This window comes from Phalangium opilio, unplaced genomic scaffold, assembly GCF_054372755.1.
Source record: "Phalangium opilio isolate 3A_F unplaced genomic scaffold, DU_Popi_V2 ptg000088l_1, whole genome shotgun sequence".
Lineage (NCBI taxonomy): Eukaryota > Metazoa > Arthropoda > Arachnida > Opiliones > Phalangiidae > Phalangium > Phalangium opilio.
In genome coordinates, this window is record NW_028324193.1 from 4,493,803 (window position 1) to 4,507,954 (window position 14,152).

General features: G+C 40.7%; 20 non-coding genes across 20 annotated transcripts; all 20 read right to left on the minus strand.

The window, feature by feature from the left end:
* Nucleotides 1–6,481: 6,481 nt before the first annotated feature.
* Nucleotides 6,482–6,553, minus strand: TRNAE-CUC (transfer RNA glutamic acid (anticodon CUC)). Its single transcript has one exon. It is a non-coding gene; the product is annotated as a tRNA-Glu (tRNA).
* A 78-nt stretch (nucleotides 6,554–6,631) lies between these two features.
* TRNAE-CUC (transfer RNA glutamic acid (anticodon CUC)) lies at nucleotides 6,632–6,703 on the minus strand. The gene has a single exon. It is a non-coding gene; the product is annotated as a tRNA-Glu (tRNA).
* A 79-nt stretch (nucleotides 6,704–6,782) lies between these two features.
* On the minus strand, nucleotides 6,783–6,854 carry TRNAE-CUC (transfer RNA glutamic acid (anticodon CUC)). Its single transcript has one exon. It is a non-coding gene; the product is annotated as a tRNA-Glu (tRNA).
* A 296-nt stretch (nucleotides 6,855–7,150) lies between these two features.
* On the minus strand, nucleotides 7,151–7,222 carry TRNAE-UUC (transfer RNA glutamic acid (anticodon UUC)). Its single transcript has one exon. It is a non-coding gene; the product is annotated as a tRNA-Glu (tRNA).
* Nucleotides 7,223–7,300: 78 nt separating this feature from the next.
* TRNAE-CUC (transfer RNA glutamic acid (anticodon CUC)) lies at nucleotides 7,301–7,372 on the minus strand. The gene has a single exon. It is a non-coding gene; the product is annotated as a tRNA-Glu (tRNA).
* Nucleotides 7,373–8,201: 829 nt separating this feature from the next.
* On the minus strand, nucleotides 8,202–8,273 carry TRNAE-UUC (transfer RNA glutamic acid (anticodon UUC)). Its single transcript has one exon. It is a non-coding gene; the product is annotated as a tRNA-Glu (tRNA).
* A 79-nt stretch (nucleotides 8,274–8,352) lies between these two features.
* On the minus strand, nucleotides 8,353–8,424 carry TRNAE-UUC (transfer RNA glutamic acid (anticodon UUC)). The gene has a single exon. It is a non-coding gene; the product is annotated as a tRNA-Glu (tRNA).
* Nucleotides 8,425–8,654: 230 nt separating this feature from the next.
* TRNAE-UUC (transfer RNA glutamic acid (anticodon UUC)) lies at nucleotides 8,655–8,726 on the minus strand. Its single transcript has one exon. It is a non-coding gene; the product is annotated as a tRNA-Glu (tRNA).
* A 229-nt stretch (nucleotides 8,727–8,955) lies between these two features.
* TRNAE-CUC (transfer RNA glutamic acid (anticodon CUC)) lies at nucleotides 8,956–9,027 on the minus strand. The gene has a single exon. It is a non-coding gene; the product is annotated as a tRNA-Glu (tRNA).
* A 228-nt stretch (nucleotides 9,028–9,255) lies between these two features.
* Nucleotides 9,256–9,327, minus strand: TRNAE-UUC (transfer RNA glutamic acid (anticodon UUC)). Its single transcript has one exon. It is a non-coding gene; the product is annotated as a tRNA-Glu (tRNA).
* An 831-nt stretch (nucleotides 9,328–10,158) lies between these two features.
* Nucleotides 10,159–10,230, minus strand: TRNAE-UUC (transfer RNA glutamic acid (anticodon UUC)). Its single transcript has one exon. It is a non-coding gene; the product is annotated as a tRNA-Glu (tRNA).
* Nucleotides 10,231–10,309: 79 nt separating this feature from the next.
* TRNAE-UUC (transfer RNA glutamic acid (anticodon UUC)) lies at nucleotides 10,310–10,381 on the minus strand. The gene has a single exon. It is a non-coding gene; the product is annotated as a tRNA-Glu (tRNA).
* Nucleotides 10,382–10,460: 79 nt separating this feature from the next.
* TRNAE-UUC (transfer RNA glutamic acid (anticodon UUC)) lies at nucleotides 10,461–10,532 on the minus strand. The gene has a single exon. It is a non-coding gene; the product is annotated as a tRNA-Glu (tRNA).
* A 229-nt stretch (nucleotides 10,533–10,761) lies between these two features.
* Nucleotides 10,762–10,833, minus strand: TRNAE-UUC (transfer RNA glutamic acid (anticodon UUC)). Its single transcript has one exon. It is a non-coding gene; the product is annotated as a tRNA-Glu (tRNA).
* A 529-nt stretch (nucleotides 10,834–11,362) lies between these two features.
* TRNAE-CUC (transfer RNA glutamic acid (anticodon CUC)) lies at nucleotides 11,363–11,434 on the minus strand. The gene has a single exon. It is a non-coding gene; the product is annotated as a tRNA-Glu (tRNA).
* Nucleotides 11,435–12,567: 1,133 nt separating this feature from the next.
* On the minus strand, nucleotides 12,568–12,639 carry TRNAE-CUC (transfer RNA glutamic acid (anticodon CUC)). The gene has a single exon. It is a non-coding gene; the product is annotated as a tRNA-Glu (tRNA).
* A 204-nt stretch (nucleotides 12,640–12,843) lies between these two features.
* On the minus strand, nucleotides 12,844–12,915 carry TRNAE-CUC (transfer RNA glutamic acid (anticodon CUC)). The gene has a single exon. It is a non-coding gene; the product is annotated as a tRNA-Glu (tRNA).
* A 79-nt stretch (nucleotides 12,916–12,994) lies between these two features.
* On the minus strand, nucleotides 12,995–13,066 carry TRNAE-UUC (transfer RNA glutamic acid (anticodon UUC)). Its single transcript has one exon. It is a non-coding gene; the product is annotated as a tRNA-Glu (tRNA).
* Nucleotides 13,067–13,296: 230 nt separating this feature from the next.
* Nucleotides 13,297–13,368, minus strand: TRNAE-UUC (transfer RNA glutamic acid (anticodon UUC)). The gene has a single exon. It is a non-coding gene; the product is annotated as a tRNA-Glu (tRNA).
* A 529-nt stretch (nucleotides 13,369–13,897) lies between these two features.
* TRNAE-CUC (transfer RNA glutamic acid (anticodon CUC)) lies at nucleotides 13,898–13,969 on the minus strand. Its single transcript has one exon. It is a non-coding gene; the product is annotated as a tRNA-Glu (tRNA).
* Nucleotides 13,970–14,152: the final 183 nt, after the last annotated feature.

Sequence of the window (14,152 nt, forward strand, 5' to 3'; positions counted from 1 at the left end):
TCCTTTTCCCCCTCAACATTGTCAAACGGAAAATTCAGCTTCTATTGCTACCGCTCCAACAGTAGCGTCTTCACCACGCTTATGGATCCCCCTACCTTCGGAAAACGAAGATGACAGTGAGGATGAACGGAATTGGGAGCGTTTCGGCACGATGGGGTGGACTCCGAAAACTCCACCTAGGATTTTACTTCCGTCAAAAATAGCAAATGCCAAACACCCTTTTGTTTGGTCCAACTCGATCTGTTATCGATGTCATAAAGTAGGACATCACGCAGTATCAGATTGCCCGGGCAAGCGAAGCAAAGCTTCATTAGAACGCCGAGAAGCACGTCGACAATCTCGACTGGAAAAAAAGGAAGGAAGCCGAACACAAAGAAAAGGACATAGCACCTGAATGAAAAAAAAACATTTTTCTGTGATACCCCTGCTAATAATCATAAGGTTCCTCGGGGTAACCTTTTTTGTTTAGTGTTTAAATTTCATATATTAAAAAGAGTTCTTAACGAGGGGGGATGTAGCATGGCTGCCAGATTCTTGGAGTTCTACTCCTTGGATCTGGCAGGGTGTTATGCCTCCATGCTACAGACTCCTCCTCATCTTTACTACTGCGATATGTGTGAGAAGAAAAAGTCAGTTACAGTTGTTTTCGGTTGGAGAGCAGTTCTCTCCCTATTTTGATTAGACCTCTCCAAAGACGGAGTTTCTGTATAACGTAGTTCGTACCGGGATCTTACCCCTTAGTGATTTAGAAAATAAATAAAAGATAGAAGTTAATTCTTCTATATTTGGATATTTAAAGTAAGTTGTCTTTATTCTTTTTTTATGGCCCTCGGGAAAATTTCCCTATTTAGTTTTATTCCACGGATGGTTACAATATCATTCATGCGTTTTACAATAGCTTCGTACATGCAATTAATAACTTCGGCTTGATCATTTAAAAGCTTGAAGTGAAATCTCATAAAACTAAATTTCTCGTTCAGTTTCCCTGCCTCGGCCTTTGTTAGAGTGAAGACGCTACCATCGTCGAATACTATATTCCCCTCCATAACGGTTATTTTTATTTTCAAGTTCAAGTAACGATAATTACCGCAGTCGCCAGTTTCCATAGCTGAATAGATCTCAGTCCACTCCTCCATAAATTCCTTCAAAACGTCTTCCGAGATGGTGAGAATAGTTCCGTCCTTTTTTGTCAAAAGTAGGCTTGGCTCGTACTCATTTACCCCGAACACGGCAGAGCATTCAGCCCCTAGTCTAACACGGGCGTTCACGCAATAATCTCTGATCTTGGTGGGCATTCTTACGACAGGTCTTTACGGCTTCAAAGGTGGCAAACGAATGATCTTTATTGCGAGATTTTCTTGCTTGCGGGGTTGATAATTAGCCTGAGGATATATTGACTGGTGCTTTTCTTTTTTTTATTGCCCTTTATTGGCCACCCACCAGATGGTTTAGGACCTTAAAAGGGGGCGTGGCTAAACCAGTTGTATTGTTATCAATGGAATCTGTATTTAGAGTGATTTATGACTCACCACCAACGTGTTAAGTCGTTGTTTTTGATTTGTATAATGCATTTCTTCTCCCTGGCAAAAGTCTCGAAACTACAAATTCCTAACCGTTTCGAACGGTAGGCGCCTTGGGGCAACCTCACGCGCTGTATGGTTATACCTATAGGGCCGAGAAAAAACCTTGACCCATCTTCCGAGTTTTAAGCCTTATCAGCCACTACTAGTATGAATCCAATATCTATTTGATCCCTTCTTCTAAAACTAAAGTCTGCGGTTTGAATACCTGGATTATTAATGCTTGTTCATTGAAATTGCAATCATGTCATCGGGTAAACTATCGTCCAAAACGTATTCTAGGAAGTCGCTTACAGACTCGACGATGTTGTTGTCGAACTGTACTTCCATTTCCCATCCATCAAGATTAAAATTGGGGAAGGACACTACCCCGCTTGAAGGTACGTTTATACCTGGTGGTGCAACTAGCGGAGATGGTGGTGGAGGAGTAAGAGCCCCACCCTCTACCTGTCCTACCCCTTGATCCATTGACTCATTCTGAGATGGTGGGGTACAATAGCCGTCTAAGAAAGAAACATCGTCGTTTTGAAACGCCTCTTCCAGAGGGGACAAAGGAGGAAGAGGGCTATTGTTGGCCCTAGACTGCGGGGTAATGTTAAACATAGACGGGGGTGTAGAATAGTTTGTAAAGAACGTGTCATCGGCATATAAAAAGGCTATTTCTAACGAGTCTGGAAAGTCGACTAAAAAACTATCAACTTCAATAGGGAGTTCAATTTCTACATTAGAGTTGGCCATTGCGATAACTTAAAAATACAAATACCACCAAATACTAACAATAAATCTGAATAGGCCTAAATAATAATACTAAAACACAAAAATATACTAAAACACTTATGATAAAACAATAAAATACTAAAATACTAATGCTAAAACAATAAAACAGTAATGTACTTAGAGAAACTAAATTGAAAGTACTTATAAAAAATTGAGAGTACATATACAACTAAATGAAAATGCTAAAACACTTGTAAAATACTTATAAGAAATTTAAAATACTTGTAAAAAATTTAAAATACTAAAACACGTATAAAAACTAAGTTAAAAACACTTGTAAAAACTAAGTTAAAATGCTAAAACACTTGTAAAATGCTTATAAGAAATTTAAAATACTAAAACACGTATAAAAAATAAGTTAAAAATACTAAAGCACTATAATATGGGCACAGAAAAACTCACAAGTTTTGTTTAGGAGCAGAAGATTTCTTGGCTTGCATCGACAGCGGTCAAGCGGCCGTATTCTGCAGAAAAGTTAAGCTCCTCCTTCGGCCCTTGGCTCGCTGGTTGGACCGTCAACCATTGCCCTTGGCCTTTTAATTGGCTACGTCTACCGATGACGTTACTTGCCTTGGCTCAGTGATTGGTGCAAATTTCGCGCAGACTCAGATGTAAACTATCAAATTATACACCAAATTCAAATTGTTTTTTCATAAACTGACAAATGAGTTACCGGTTAAACACCGGTTTTACTGGTTGCTTCGGTAACGCTATGTGCTGAACGCACTTACAGCAGACGACATTTCAACACTTTCTATCAACCTCCCGACCTTGATCAACTTGTCGAGTAAAGTGGTGAGTGTAATTTATGAAATATTCAACTAAACTCTTTAATTTTCCCCCTTAAAAATCCGATTTAAATAAAAACACACCATTTAATTTATTTCTTTTATGATTTATTACTTAATCAGATTGTGTGGCAACAGTCGATCGCAGTATAGAAGTCACTGCAGTAAAACGGTGAGAGTGCTGATCGCCCGTGGTAACTGAATGGTTAAAGCCTAATTTGAGCAGTTAGCATGACCAAAATCGCAAGAGCAACTCCATGATTCGTTCACGCTCTTGTGGCATTAACAATTTCGCACTTATTATATTCTCATGGAATGGTGTGTTGATGAGCGAGATACACCCATACCCTTTAATCAATATTTATCCTTTCCTCTCTCAGACGAGGTATATCTTCCAACTGCTGACGAGAAAGCTTATCCAGAGACTGAGTGTCAAGCCATTTGCGCCTCGCAACTAACACTGGAAGTCGCGGAAGCGCTTTACAACTGCAAATCGACATAACTTATAAAACATAACCAGTAACCATATTTACACCTTCCCAATGAACAGTTACTTGAAAATTAAGCATTTCAGTATGCAGCGATTGGTATAATCACCCCTTTGTTTCTCATAATATGAATATGGTACATCTGAAAGAGGTCTAATGAATGACAATAGAATAGTTAAGTTATATTTAGAATAGGTATGTGGTCATGAAGACTTCGGAGGATGTAAATTGCAATCTTGCAACAGAAAAAAGCATTGAACTCTTGACAGTCAGAAATATGTAAAATTTAATACACGTGGAAAATAAATTGCCGATTTTTGGGTTTGAGAGCGTATCGGGACAGATTGGGTGCTGGCATGCTGGTTATAAATAATGTCATCTTGAGTACAGGCTAGACATCATCAACATAATTCTAATGTGAACAGATTAAAAACATGCCATTAACGGTTTCAAAGCATTAAAGGCAGTAACAGACTTTCTTCTTTTTTAAACCCCTCCCCGGCTCCACTAAGTTCTGTGAGGATGACAAGCACTATCCACACAGGCTCACAACCCCTTTTAATAACGGTCAATGATAACAAAAATCCAAATAATTTAAATAATGTTATGATGTCTATCTAATAAATTATTCAATGCATGCATATAACCCATGCAATAAATTTAATTGGCTTATTAAATGAAGCGTCTACTAAATTACAATATAAGTTAACAGTAAACAAACACGTATGTGAGAAAAAAATCATAAAATACACGTAAATAGCGCATGTAAGAAATTAAATGGATTAAACGCGAAAAAATAACTATTTATAATGAGGGAATGAAAAAAGTACGTGTCAAATAGGATATTAAAGAAACTTTGGTGAAAATTAATTAATAGAATATCAACGATGAGTACTATAAAATCACAAAGGAGAATACAATAATCATAGAGAGTTCATGCCGTCATGAAGAAAGTGCATGCCAAATTGAGCATTGAAAATAATCGAAATACAGGGAGACGTTATTCAAACAACCTATCATGGCATTTAGAAAATTATCTACAGTAAAGTAGAACATGGTTCGCTTGAGCGTGTCTTCAAAAAACAAAACTAGTCATTATTTTCAGGCTGTAATTTTTCACTTCTGTCATGATGTTGGCTTTAATACTCTCAGTTTCCAGTCTAAACCTTTTATTTTTAAACCTTAGATTTTCGTATTCATTCCTAGCCCTTTAATTTTAAGTCATTGTTTGCCAAACAGACGCAAACATGAGTAGGGCATCCAAACATGCATTAGCGGAAGCTATGAGCGTTTCTTGCTTTTCTTACTAAGCTATAAGAAAGTTTAGCCCATTTATAAATGAAACAATAAAGGAAGGCCATGCGTGCAGAAACAATAGCAAGGAATGATGGAAAAAAGAACAATGAAATGTTGAAGTGAAGAAAAAAATTCAAAGGACACTCTTAATGGTTAACTGACTTTGCAGCAACCCTCTATCTCCAAAAAAATGTCCAAATTAAATTTTCAGAAGGTGGACTATTATACCCTACGTCGAATAGAAACCATTCTTATGACCATTTCTGTGTTCTTCAGTGGAATTGGATGAGCACCATGTTCATGGAAAGCAGAAGGCTCTTTGAGGAGTCTTCAGCAAAAACTGGAGGAAGGCTATTCAAGAAGCTTGCACCCACCTGCAACAAAAAATAATGTTAATAACGTGGTTAATACATTACGAGAACTTACCAAATTTGCAATACGCAGAGCTTCACGTTCTTCTGTAACAAGTGGAATATTGTTGAGGAATGCCTTTCATTGTCACCTCGGGAAATGGTTCTCTGTTGGCGGTGGACATCATTTACCTGCTTTGTGATATGTTATCACATCTTTGTCCTCTCTTGGGCGTGTCACTGATGACCAACAAGGGTACAACCTTCAACTCATAGAGGGAATGTGGCGCCTTTTTCAGTTTTTTAAACTGTTTCATTACTATGTATAATTCAATAAAATAACTACAAATAAATCTTACCAATGTTAGAACATATAAATGTAATTACAACTTCAAAAGTTGAAGATAAATTACACGGGAATGAAAAAAATTACTGTTTCACCATTACCAAAAGGTTTTCTATACGCTTTTGCCATTACCAATATAACTACTGACACAAAAATATGTGTGCCCTTCACGTTATGCCTTCATTACGCTTAGGTAGTTGTGGTTTGATGTTATCAAAGTAACAACATGGAAAAAGGGAAAGATTTGACGATTAATGCTTAACTCGGCAATTACAATTGGTTTTTATTTTTTTATACAAATATGTCAAGCACATTATTTACGTGAAAATATATAACTTACTCAACATTAAACGATGTTACCTTAACAAGCGGCTGTCTGAAATACGTTGACGTCATTTAAAATTAAAAAAGAGCAGACGGCACGAAATTACTATTCAGTTCATATGATAGGTGGCGTTAATAGCTTAAACGTTTCCAATGAAAGGTTGCAGCACTGACCTTTGGCGACAAATTTACACTATACACTGACCTTACACCGAAATTTGGTTCAACTTGAAACTCAAACTGAACTGAATTCAAAGGCTTATTTTTGTCGATGAACCTCCAATCACTGAGCCAAGGCAAGGAACGTCATCGGTAGACGTAGCCAATTAAAAGGCCAAGGGCAATGGTTGGCGGTCCAACCAGCGAGCCAAGGGCAGAAGGAGGAGCTTAACTTTTCTGCAGAAGACGGCCGCTGGGTTAAAGCCCGATATCCTAGACACTAGACCATATCGGCCTAGTTTGAGAAACCCTAGATATTATTCCTATAAATGTGTCTTTAAATTTACTCTTTAAAAGCGGTACAAAGCACGGTCTCCGATACCGGGAATCGAACCCGGGCCTTCTGGGTGAGAGCTAGATATCCTAGCCACTAGACCATATCGGACTGGTTGGAACAACTCTAAATATTATTCCTATAAGTGTGCCTTTAAGTTTTTTCTTCAAAAGCGGTACAAAGCACGGTCTCCGATACCGGGAATCGAACCCGGGCCTTCTGGGTGAGAGCTAGATATCCTAGCCACTAGACCATATCGGACTGGTTGGAAAAACCCTAAATATTATTCCTATAAATGTGTATTTAAGTTTATTCTTTAAATGCGGTACAAAAGAACTCGCTCCAATGCCGGGAATCGAACCCGGGCCTTCTGGGTGAGAGCTAGATATCCTAGCCACTAGACCATATCGGACTGGTTTGAGAAAACCCTAGATATTATTCCTATAAATCTGTCTTTAAATTTATTCTTTAAAAGCGGTACAAAGCACCGTCTCCGATACCGGGAATCTAACCCTGGCCTTCTGGGTGAAAGCCAGGTATCCTACCCAATAGACCATATCGGACTTTCTCAACCAAGTCTTAATTCTATTCATAAACCTATATCCTTAAGTTTTAATTCTATTCATAAACATATATCCTTAAGTTTTAATTCTATTCATAAACCTATATCCTTAAGTCTATTCTTCAAAACCGGTACAAACGCACGCGCTCCGATACCGGGAATCGAACCCGGGCCTTCTGGGTGAAAGCCAGATATCCTAGCCACTAGACCATATCGAACTTGCTTAACCGGTCTTAATTCTATTCATAAACCTATATCCTTATGTCTATTCTTCAAAACCGGTACAAAAGCACTCGCTCCGATACCGGGAATCGAACCCGGGCCTTCTGGGTGAGAGCCAGATATCCTAGCCACTAGACCATATCGGACTGGCTTGAGCAACCCTAGATATTATTCCTATAAATGTGTCTTTAAATTTATTCTTTGAAAGCTGTACAAACCACAGTCTCCGATACCGGGAATCAAACCCGGGCCTTTTGGGTGATAGCCAGGTATCCTACCCACTATACCATATCTGACTTGCTCAACCAAGTCTTAATTCTATTCATAAACCTATATCCTTAAGTCTTTTCTTCAAAAGCGGTACAAAAGCACTCGCTCTGATACCGGGAATCGAACACGGGCCCTCTGGGTGAAAGCCAGATATCCTAGCCACTAGGCCATATCGGACTGGTTTGAGCAACCCTAGATATTATTCCTATAAATGTGTCTTTAAATTTATTCTTTAAAAGCTGTACAAACCAGTCTCCGATACCGGGAATCGAACCCGGGCCTTTGGGTGAACGCCAGGTATCCTACCCACTAGACCATATCTGACTTGCTCAGCCAAGTCTTAATTCTATTCATAAACCTATATCCTTAAGTTTATTCTTAAAAAGCGGTACAAAAGCACTCGCTCCGATACCTGGAATCGAACCCGGGCCTTCTGGGTGAGAGCCAGATATCCTAGGCACTAGACCATATCGGACTGGTTTGAGCAACCCTAGATATTATTCCTATAAATGTGTCTTTAAGTTTATTCTTCAAAAGCGGTACAAACGCACTCGCTCCGATACCGGGAATCGAACCCTGGCCTTCTGGGTGAAAGCCAGATATCCTAGCCACAAGACCATATCGGACTTGCTTAACCAAGTCTTAATTCTATTCATAAATCTATGTCCTTAAGTCTATTTTTGAAATGCTTTACAAAAGCACTCGCTCCGATACCGGGAATCGAACCCTGGCCTTCTGGGTGAAAGCCAGATATCCTAGCCACTAGACCATATCGGACTTGCTTAAACAAGTCTTAATTCTATTCATAAACCTATGTCCTTAAGTCTATTTTTGAAATGCTTTACAAAAGCACTCGCTCCGATGCCGGGAATCGAACCCGGGCCTTCTGGGTGAAAGCCAGATATCCTAGCCACTAGACCATATCGGACTTGCTTAACCAACTCTTAATTCTATTCATAAACCTATATCCTTAAGTCTATTCTTGAAAAGCGGTACAAAAGCACTCGCTCCGATACCGGAAATCGAACCCGGGCCTTCTGGGTGAAAGCCAGATATCCTACCCACTAGACCATATCTGACTTGCTCAAGCAAGTCTTAATTCTATTAATAAACCTATATCCTTAAGTCTTTTCTTCAAAAGAGGTACAAAAGCACTCGCTCCGATACCGGGAATCGAACCCGGACCTTCTAGGTGAAAGCCAGATATCCTAGCCACTAGACCATATCGGACTGGTTTGAGCAACCCTAGATATTATTCCTATAAATGTGTCTTAAAATTTATTCTTTGAAAGCTGTACAAACCACAGTCTCCGATACCGGGAATCGAACCCGGGCCTTTTGGGTGAACGCCAGGTATCCTACCCACTAGACCATATCTGACTTGCTCAACCAAGTCTTAATTCTATTCATAAACCTATATCCTTAAGTCTATTCTTCAAAAGCGGTACAAAAGCGCTCGCTCCGATACCGGGAATCGAACCCGGGCCTTCTGGGTGAGAGCCAGATATCCTAGCCACTAGACCATATCGGACTGGTTGAAAACCCTAAATATTATTCCTATAAATGTGTCTTTAAGTTTATTCTTCAAAAGCGGTACAAAAGCACTCGCTCCGATGCCGGGAATCGAACCCGGGCCTTCTGGGTGAAAGTCAGATATCCTAGCCACTAGACCATATCGGACTTGCTTAACCAAGTCTTAATTCTATTCATAAACCTATATCCTTATGTCTATTCTTCAAAACCGGTACAAAAGCACTCGCTCCGATACCGGGAATCGAACCCGGACCTTCTAGGTGAAAGCCAGATATCCTAGCCACTAGACCATATCGGACTGGTTTGAGCAACCCTAGATATTATTCCTATAAATGTGTCTTTAAATTTATTCTTTGAAAGCTGTACAAACCACAGTCTCCGATACCGGGAATCAAACCCGGGCCTTTTGGGTGATAGCCAGGTATCCTACCCACTATACCATATCTGACTTGCTCAACCAAGTCTTAATTCTATTCATAAACCTATATCCTTAAGTCTATTCTTCAAAAGCGGTACAAAAGCACTCGCTCTGATACCGGAAATCGAACACGTGCCCTCTGGGTGAAAGCCAGATATCCTAGCCACTAGGCCATATCGGACTGGTTTGAGCAACCCTAGATATTATTCCTATAAATGTGTCTTTAAATCTATTCTTTAAAAGCTGTACAAACCACAGTCTCCGATACCGGGAATCGAACCCGGGCCTTTGGGTGAACGCCAGGTATCCTACCCACTAGACCATATCTGACTTGCTCAGCCAAGTCTTAATTCTATTCATAAACCTATATCCTTAAGTTTATTCTTAAAAAGCGGTACAAAAGCACTCGCGCCGATACCTGGAATCGAACCCTGGCCTTCTGGGTGAGAGCCAGATATCCTAGGCACTAGACCATATCGGACTGGTTTGAGCAACCCTAGATATTATTCCTATAAATGTGTCTTTAAGTTTATTCTTCAAAAGCGGTACAAACGCACTCGCTCCGATACCGGGAATCGAACCCTGGCCTTCTGGGTGAAAGCCAGATATCCTAGCCACAAGACCATATCGGACTTGCTTAACCAAATCTTAATTCTATTCATAAATCTATGTCCTTAAGTCTATTTTTGAAATGCTTTACAAAAGCACTCGCTCCGATACCGGGAATCGAACCCTGGCCTTCTGGGTGAAAGCCAGATATCCTAGCCACTAGACCATATCGGACTTGCTTAAACAAGTCTTAATTCTATTCATAAACCTATGTCCTTAAGTCTATTTTGGAAATGCTTTACAAAAGCACTCGCTCCGATGCCGGGAGTCGAACCCGGGCCTTCTGGGTGAAAGCCAGATATCCTAGCCACTAGACCATATCGGACTTGCTTAACCAACTCTTAATTCTATTAATAAACCTATATCCTTAAGTCTTTTCTTCAAAAGAGGTACAAAAGCACTCGCTCCGATACCGGGAATCGAACCCGGACCTTCTAGGTGAAAGCCAGATATCCTAGCCACTAGACCATATCGGACTGGTTTGAGCAACCCTAGATATTATTCCTATAAATGTGTCTTTAAATTTATTCTTTGAAAGCTGTACAAACCACAGTCTCCGATACCGGGAATCAAACCCGGGCCTTTTGGGTGAAAGCCAGATATCCTACCCACTAGACCATATCTGACTTGCTCAACCAAGTCTTAATTCTATTAATAAACCTATATCCTTAAGTCTTTTCTTCAAAAGAGGTACAAAAGCACTCGCTCCGATACCGGGAATCGAACCCGGACCTTCTAGGTGAAAGCCAGATATCCTAGCCACTAGACCATATCGGACTGGTTTGAGCAACCCTAGATATTATTCCTATAAATGTGTCTTTAAATTTATTCTTTGAAAGCTGTACAAACCACAGTCTCCGATACCGGGAATCAAACCCGGGCCTTTTGGGTGATAGCCAGGTATCCTACCCACTATACCATATCTGACTTGCTCAACCAAGTCTTAATTCTATTCATAAACCTATATCCTTAAGTCTATTCTTCAAAAGCGGTACAAAAGCACTCGCTCTGATACCGGAAATCGAACACGGGCCCTCTGGGTGAAAGCCAGATATCCTAGCCACTAGGCCATATCGGACTGGTTTGAGCAACCCTAGATATTATTCCTATGAATGTGTCTTTAAATTTATTCTTTAAAAGCTGTACAAACCACAGTCTCCGATACCGGGAATCGAACCCGGGCCTTTGGGTGAACGCCAGGTATCCTACCCACTAGACCATATCTGACTTGCTCAGCCAAGTCTTAATTCTATTCATAAACCTATATCCTTAAGTTTATTCTTAAAAAGCGGTACAAAAGCACTCGCTCCGATACCTGGAATCGAACCCTGGCCTTCTGGGTGAGAGCCAGATATCCTAGCCACTAGACCATATCGGACTGGTTTGAGCAACCCTAGATATTATTCCTATAAATGTGTCTTTAAATTTATTCTTTAAAAGCTGTACAAACCACAGTCTCCGATACCGGGAATCGAACCCGGGCCTTTGGGTGAACGCCAGGTATCCTACCCACTAGACCATATCTGACTTGCTCAGCCAAGTCTTAATTCTATTCATAAACCTATATCCTTAAGTCTATTCTTCAAAAGCGATACAAAAGCACTCGCTCCGATACCGGGAATCGAACCCGGGCCCTCTGGGTGAAAGCCAGATATCCTAGCCACTAGACCATATCTCACTGGTTGGAAATACCCTAAATATTATTCCTATAAATGTGTCTTTAAGTTTATTCTTAAAAAGCGGTACAAAAGCACTCGCTCCGATACCTGGAATCGAACCCTGGCCTTCTGGGTGAGAGCCAGATATCCTAGCCACTAGACCATATCTGACTGGTTTGAGCAACCCTTGATATTATTCCTATAAATGTGTCTTTAAATTTATTCTTGAAAAGTGGTACAAACCACAGTCTCCGATACCGTGAATCGAACCCGGGCCTTTTGGGTGAAAGCCAGATATCCTAGCCACTAGACCATATCGGACTTGTTTAACCAAGTCTTAATTCTATTCATAAACCTATGTCCTTAAGTCTATTCTTGAAATGCTTTACAAAAGCACTCGCTCCGATACCGGGAATCGAACCCTGGCCTTCTGGGTGAAAGCCAGATATCCTAGCCACTAGACCGTATCGGACTTGCTTAAACAAGTCTTAATTCTATTCATAAACCTATATCCTTAAGTCTATTCTTTAAATGCGGAACAGAAGCACTCGCACCGATACTGGGAATCGAACTCTAGCCTCCTGGGTGAGAGCCACATATCCTAGCCACTAGACCATATCGGACTGGTTGGAGCAACCCTAAATATTATTCCTATAAATTTGTCTTGAAGTTTATTCTTCAAAAGCGGTACAAAAGCACTCGCTCCGATGCCGGGAATCGAACACGGGCCTTCTGGGTGAAAGCCAGATATCCTAGCCACTAGACCATATCGGACTTGCTTAACCAAGTCTTAATTCTATTCATAAACCTATATCCTTATGTCTATTCTTCAAAACCGGTACAAAAGCACTCGCTCCGATACCGGGAATCGAACCCGGGCCTTCTGGGTGAGAGCCAGATATCCTAGCCACTAGACCATATCGGACTGGTTTGAGCAACCCTAGATATTATTCCTATAAATGTGTCTTTAAATTTATTTTTTAAAAGCGATACTAAAGCACAGTCTCCGATACCGGAAATCGAACCCGGGCCTTCTGGGTAAAAGGCAGATATCCTAGCCACTTGACCATGTCGGAATAGCTCTACCAAGTCTTAATTCTATTCTTGATATGCGGTACAAAAGCACTCGCTCCGATACCGGGAATCGAACCCGGGTCTTCTGGGTGAGAGCCAGATATCCTAGCCACTAGACCATATCGTACTGGTTTGAGAAACCCTAGATATTATTCCTATAAATGTGTCTTTAAATTTATTTTTTAAAAGCGATACTAAAGCACAGTCTCCGATACCGGGAATCGAACCCGGGCCTTCTGGGTGAAAGCCAGATATCCTAGCCACTAGACCATATCGGACTTGCTTAACCAAGTCTTAATTCTATTCATAAACCTATATCCTTAAGTCTATTCTTGAAGAGCGGTACAAAAGCACTCGCTCCGATACCGGGAATCGAACCCTGGCCTTCTGGGTGAAAGCCAGATATCCTACCCACTAGACCATATCTGACTTGCTCAACCAAGTCTTAATTCTATTAATAAACCTATATCCTTGAGTCTATTCTTCAAAAGCGGTACAAAAGCACTCGCTCCGATACCGGGAATCGAACCCGGGCCTTCTGGGTGAAAGCCAGATATCCTAGCCACTAGACCATATCGGACTGGTTTGAGCAACCCTAGATATTATTCCTATAAATGTGTCTTTAAATTTATTCTTTGAAAGCTGTACAAACCACAGTCTCCGATACCGGGAATCAAACCCGGGCCTTTTGGGTGATAGCCAGGTATCCTACCCACTATACCATATCTGACTTGCTCAACCAAGTCTTAATTCTATTCATAAACCTATATCCTTAAGTCTATTCTTCAAAAGCGGTACAAAAGCACTCGCTCTGATACCGGGAATCGAACACGGGCCCTCTGGGTGAAAGCCAGATATCCTAGCCACTAGGCCATATCGGACTGGTTTGAGCAACCCTAGATATTATTCCTATAAATGTGTCTTTAAATTTATTCTTTAAAAGCTGTACAAACCACAGTCTCCGATACCGGGAATCGAACCCGGGCCTTTGGGTGAACGCCAGGTATCCTACCCACTAGACCAAATCTGACTTGCTCAGCCAAGTCTTAATTCTATTCATAAACCTATATCCTTAAGTTTATTCTTAAAAAGCGGTACAAAAGCACTCGCTCCGATACCTGGAATCGAACCCTGGCCTTCTGGGTGAGAGCCAGATATCCTAGCCACTAGACCATATCGGACTGGTTTGAGCAACCCTAGATATTATTCCTATAAATGTGTCTTTAAGTTTATTCTTCAAAAGCGGTACAAACGCACTCGCTCCGATACCGGGAATCGAACCCTGGCCTTCTGGGTGAAAGCCAGATATCCTAGCCACAAGACCATATCGGACTTGCTTAACCAAGTCTTAATTCTATTCATAA